Here is a 7,014-nt window from a genome sequence, read left to right on the forward strand (position 1 = left end):
TTCAACATGAACCAACAATGGAAGAATTGAGATCAAAGAAAAAATATAACCCTACGGCAGTTCAAGAAGTTCTTAACAATGCCAAAGCTAGAGGCATTAAAATTGTACAAGGAGGAAGATAGAGGAAAGCAGTAAACATTGATTTAGAGGAGGATGCATCTGAAATTGACGGATCTGAAGAACATCATAATCATGAGGTAGTGGCTTAAAACACAACTTTAGATACAATTTTTTTGTTACTTAGGTGTCAATATACAAAAAATTATTTGTTTTAGTAGATTGTGTATTAACGTAATTGTATATAGTATATTGAATGTTTAGTACACACATGTTTTAGTTATTTATATATATCTTCCATTATATATTTGTATATTCCTTTAGTTATTGTATGTGTCTGTAGATTTGATTATTTTATCCATACTTTAAGTTATGTATAATGAATAATATACTAATTTTTAATAGTGGTAGTAGTGGATTGTATATCAAAAGGCTCCATATTATTTTTGTTTTTGTATACATAAAAAAAAAGTAATTGTATTTAGTTATACAGATGGGAAAATTTCATATATGATTATAATTTGTATATTTTAGTAGTTATATATACAAAAATTATTTGTTTAAGCAAATTTTGTATTCACGTAATTGTATATTGTATATTGCATGTTTAGTACACACATGCTTTAGTTATATATCTTCCATTATTTATTTGTCTATTCATTTAGTTATTGTATGAGTCTGTGGATTTGATTAGTTTTTACATACTTTAAGTTATGTATAATGAATAATATACTAAGTTTTAATAGTGGTAGTAGTGGATTGTATATTAAAGGCTCCATATTATTTTTGTTTTTGTATACATATACAAAAAGTAAATGAATTTAGTTATAGAGATGGGAAAATTTCATATATGATTATAATTTGTATATTTTAGTAGTTATATACAAATTATTGAAGTTAGTATATATTAAGTTTATATATTATTGTAGTATATACAAAGTCATTTAGACAGTTGTATATATTGTCATGTTTAACTACCATATTCATGTACACATATTAATATACAAAAAAGGTAAGTTTGTATATGTATACAAAAGAAACGCAATTACACTGATCTTCTTTCTAATATACAAATACTACATCAAAAAAAGTATATAATTGTATCATATGAATTTTCTTCTTTAAAATTTTTTATATTTTTGAAATCAGTTTTCAAAAGCAAAACACTTACGTTATGGCTATATACAATTATCACCAATGATTACCTGTATTCGATTACACTGATCTTCTTTATAATATACAAATACTACATCAACAAAAAGTATAAATTGTATCCTACGAAATTTCTTCTTAAAAAATTTATATATTTTTGAAACCAGTTTTCAAAAGAAAAACACTTACGATATGGCTATATACAATTATCACCACAATAACGAATGCACATACATCAAAATTTGTAAATCCAATAGAATATTGTATAAATATTGCAATAATAAACATGAATTATCATCCAATGAACAATTACCTATATTCAATTATAAAGAAAAACAAAAAAAATGAATGAACTGTTGTTTCATAAACTGCAGAAACAAGTTTATCTTGTGTTTCAATTGCTGTATACTTCTTATTTTTAAAAAAAAAATGAATTTGAACGTTTACCTTAAATTATGGACGTTTACCTTAAATTATGGCATTATCTAAATTTATTGTTAGCATATTTAATGCTTCAGTTACAAACCACTCTTTATAAAATAAAATTATATAAATAAAAAACAAAAGAAACCTTATATACAAAATTAAAGATACCTAAAATAACTAAAATATACCCATAGAATGTAATTAGGTAAACTATACCCAATATAATGTTATTTAATCAATTAAGTTTGCCATATATGAAATTTTCCCTTCACATTTTCTTCGTATCTCTCTCTTCCAAAATTATCTTAAAGGAAAAAAAGAAAAGTTTTTAGCTCTTCCATATTTTCCTTTTCATATTCTCTTCAAACCTTCAAATCCCTATTATCTTCTAGCAATATTCCTCTTATCTTCTACCATTCTATTTGTTGTTTTTTAATTTTCAAATATTGGATTCACACAAATTCTACTAATTAAGGTATTTTATCGTTATCTCTTTTTTTTTTTAAGATTTGATTTCTGATTTTATTGTTCTCTAAATCATTCATATTCGGTGAAAGTTGAATAATTCTCAATTAGACCTCTAAAACACTCTTCAATGGATAATTCTAAGAGATTAACTAGAGGTATTCACCTTAATCATCATGTTTCTAGTAATTTTCCATCTATTAATCTATGTTTTACTCAAGACATGGCGGATAATGTATGATTTGCTTCTAAAGTATTGAAAATGTAATATCTGCGTGTAGTCGGAGGATACAAGAAAAGAACGGAGAAGACCAAATAGTTGATGAAGAGACATTTAATTATTTTTGCATGTTAAGTTGAAGTTAAATAACAATTTTTTTAGCAATTTATATTGAATATATTTGTAAATATCTTATGTACACTGTGTAATATTTGTTAGTTTGTATTTTGTATTTCTGTTGCTTTTTAATGAATTTTAATTGCATTGTTTGTATTTAGAGTGGTGTATTTCTTGAATTTGTGTTGTATGCTATGTAATTTTCATATTTTTATTATACTTGTGTTGTATGCTACTTATTAATGAATTAGGAGACTTAGCCGCGCTTTGCGCGGTTTAGAAAAATCTCTTTAGATTTACAAACTAATCTTTTGCTATTTAAAAAAATTAAAATAATTCTATAGTCTTCAAATCCAAATAAATTAGATTTTAATTTAATTTGTTTACCTTTTATTATCTAAAACTTAGTTATTAGAAAATAAAGTTCATTCAAAAAAAAAGAAGAAGAGAGAATCCCTTATTTGTCTCTGGTATAGTGACTTTCTTTTGCTTAATTAAAAAAAAATATATCCCAAAAAGAAAAGTATTTTGCACATAATCATGATATAGGAATATTGGTGTTCAATAGTTTCATTAAATTTTTGCGATAGTATATTTTATAATTTTGAGAAAGTAGTATAAATATTTATTTGTAAAAAATGCTTAGAGGTTTTGCCTATTTCAAGTTCTTACATAATTCCAGTAAAATTCTTATATTTAACTTCTTCTTCTTTTTTTAAAAAAGTGACAATACTGACATTAAAAATATAAACGCTAAACTTATACTGTTTAACAAAAAATATGTATATTTTTTTATTGTAAGTAAATTAAAGTACACATATTTGTTAGCCTCCTATGAAAGCTTAACAATAAATTTGAGGGGAAATGAAAAAGAATTATTCAAAACTAATTGATGGCAACAAATTTATTTTAAAATTACAGTTTATATATTACGTTGTTAGTTAATTAAAATTAAAAACACTTAACGTTCAAATAATTTGCATTTTATTCGGAGATCTGCAAGAATAAAAAGAAAAAGAATGAAGAATTTGAAATTAGTTATATGATAATATATGTTTATCTTTTGAAGATACAACAATAATATGTTAGTGTTGAATTTCGTGGAAAAAGACATGAATTTCTCTCTAAACTTGTACTGAAAAGTCATTACACATTTTAACTATTATAAGTATCTCTTACACACCTTAAATAATTCAAAGTGAATTTAATATCATCCTGATACGTGCAACACCAGTCTCAGAGTATGCAGTGTATTACGCTCGCTGCCACATCAGAAATTGTATTTTTAAATCTTTTTTACTTTCTTTTCTTTATTACTTATGTTTTAATTTATTAATTATAATTTACACTAATTAATTTCTAATCAATTATTAAAATTCTCTAATGATTATTCATAGCAAAATGGTAAAGAAGAAACTTTTAGGAATGACCATCAAAAAATTATCCGAAATCTAGAGTTTAGTCGTAGAGTTGAAGAGTCCTTCCATTCCAAAATGTACCCATAAGAAGGTTGCTTCAATTTTTTCCTTCAATTTCTTTCATTGATTGGTCATGGAAAATGAGCTTTCATTGTTATTTGTTGTGGTTTGTAGTTGTAAATATTTTTCAAATCTGGATATCTAATTTTTTTTGTTCTTTTTTCATGTTTTTCATAGAGGTTTCTTAAAAATCAAGATAATAGAAAAATAATTCTCTTCCCATTTTCAATCGATCACCCAATTCACTCAATCCAATGAAGCTCGAAAAATTGAAACCTCTCAAAATTTTACTCCTATTTAAAGTAATTTGTTTCTTGGTTGCTTCTTGTTATTGGCTTATTTTAAGTTTAATGGGGTGTGAAGAAGATGAGGATGGTGGGGTGTGAAGAAAAAGAAATGTGGAGGTGGGGTATAGTAAATAATTTGATTTTTTTTACTTTCTTAATGACATGACGCACATTTTTTTTAATAATAATTATTATTTTTCCATGTCAGCTTTAGGGGGTAAATGAATTTACTTTTAAATAGCAAAGGTGTGTAATAGATCATTATGATAGTTTAAACGTGTAAATGACTTTCGATACAAATTTAAGGAAGAATCTATGTTTTTTTCCCTATATAACAACGATTACCACATGCTCATTATTTTAGCACCATCCTGGAAGTAATACATCATTGCATATTCTTCTACTTTAGTATATTCATGATACACATAAATTTGTATGTAAGAATTCACTAAAATTACAATTAATTATGAATGGGAACTAATGACTTCAAAATATAACAAGTGAATTGAATCGCGCTTTGTGCGAAAATAATAATTGTTAAAGTAATTCTTTTTAAAGACTTAAGTAATAATATTTTAATCACAAATTTAAATTAATAAAATTCCAAGTTTTAATCTAATTTATTAGTAGTAGTGACTATCCTTTTAACTTTCCATCCCTTGAAAAGTGTTGATAGATTTCAAAGAACAATTGATCTACTCATGTCTAGATTAAATCATAGTCTTTCCTTTGTGTATTATTTAACATAAGTATATATCTACTTATTTTTCCTTTTTCTTTAGAACTTATCACATAGTTCTAACTTCTAATGTCACGCCTACTTGTAAAAATGTACTTATTTTGTTAAATTAGATCTTTGATTCATTTTTTACATCATATTCATAGATTGAGCGTATCTTTACTCCCAAGATAGTTCAATTTTCTGCATGCTCACATTGAATTTGATTATAATATCATATTAAATTAAATTTAATTCAAAAATTAGTTTTTTTTAAAAAAAAAAAAAAGAATTGATCAAGCATTATAAGTTATCCTACATGTCATTTTTTGTTCTACGTGGTGTCCTACATGTATTTTGTCATGTAAAACTCATGTGTTTATTTATTTAAAAGTTGGATATTTAAGGTGTATGTTTGTGCATTATGAAAGTTGAAGGTCAAACTTAAAATTTGAAGCCAAGTTTAGGGTCTAATATATGTATTATGCCTCTTATTTGTGTTATGTATAAATGAATAGGAATAGTCGAATTTTTTGTACAAAATTATATAGATTGAGTTACATTTTTTTTAAATAATAATAGAAATAATAATTATATGCAAAAGTAAATTTTAATAAATTTTGCAATAACAGTCGATCTTATAGCACTATATATAATTTAGGGACAAAACTATATTGACCTTTCTAGATGTTCAAGCACCCATTAAACTTAACCTTAAAATCTTGGGGCCAATCGCTGCTATAATCAATAGACATTTTCAATAGAAACTACTCACAGAAGCACTATGCAGAAACCTATATACTCCTAATCAATTTGTTTCTATGCACTATGTCGATACAATAGGTAAATGAAGTTCAATAAAAGAGCTAGCAAATACTAAGAAAAATAAATAACTTTTTCATGTCTAGTAAAATTTCTTCATGTGTACTCAGGAACTAAGCTTAACTTTCAATTAAGTTTGAGTGAACTCAGTAACTTTGATTCAAACTTTATATGTATCTTAATAAATCTATCAACTCTTCTAATTATTGATTTAATTAAAATCCAATAATATAAAAGAATCAAAATTTCAAACTCAAGCTTGAAATTGACTATATATACTCTCTCAGTCCACTATCAAAAATTGTCACACTTTTCATTTTAGCGTCAAATTATAAAAATTTTGACTAACATTTTACAATATATTTTTTCATCATATTGCTATACAAAAAAGTGCAATGTATAGTACTTTTCGTATAATTTTTGAATATTTGAATTTTTTATTTAAAATATCAAATAGATGTAATTTAATTAATTTGACTTTTGAAAAGTACAACAGAACAAATAAAAATGAACGGAGAAAGTATTATATATTTCAATTATTGGAATCATACAAATGCATAGAAGAAAAAACCTTAACTATTGTTTGTTACTTTTCCTTTGTGATTTAAACTCTTTGCCACAATTTGTATGCAATTGGTTATTAAAAAATGAAAAGACGCGAGTTATGGAATAGCCTTGCAATTTCATTAGGAAATTGAAGTTTTTCATTTAGGCAATTTTAAATTAGGAAATTGAATTCACCTAAAAAAAGAGTTGAAAATGTGTGTTTGCAATTCCCTTTGTCAGGTGAAGCAAATTTCTTCCCCCGAGGATTATGAATCAATTATGTTCTATTCAAACTTGTCATCGTTCTTTTTCTCCTTTCATGTTGCATTGCGATAATATTGCTGATATTTGACCAATTCCAGCACCATCCTGCTTGAAAATCTATAATCATCAATCAAATCTTCTGCTTCTTGGTTTAATTTTTTCTTCTAAAAAATATCCTCTTGGACGGAGTTGATAATTTTCATCACACACAAACTTTGGCTTCATTAGCTCCAAGTTTGACATTACAATATCAATTTTGGTAATAAACAGAGGTCTTGCTTCAAATCTTTGATAGACTACTTCCGTACCAATGGAGCCTTATTATGTATGAGTCCTAATTAGTTAAAAGACATTAATGTGAAAAAATAGGAAAAAATCCGAGAAAATATATAAATAAATTTCCTCATCATTCAAGCATGCCACGTCAGCGGACTAAAGATTATATATATATATATATATATA

The sequence above is a fragment of the Solanum pennellii genome, chromosome 11 (assembly GCF_001406875.1).
Source record: "Solanum pennellii chromosome 11, SPENNV200".
Taxonomy (NCBI): domain Eukaryota; kingdom Viridiplantae; phylum Streptophyta; class Magnoliopsida; order Solanales; family Solanaceae; genus Solanum; species Solanum pennellii.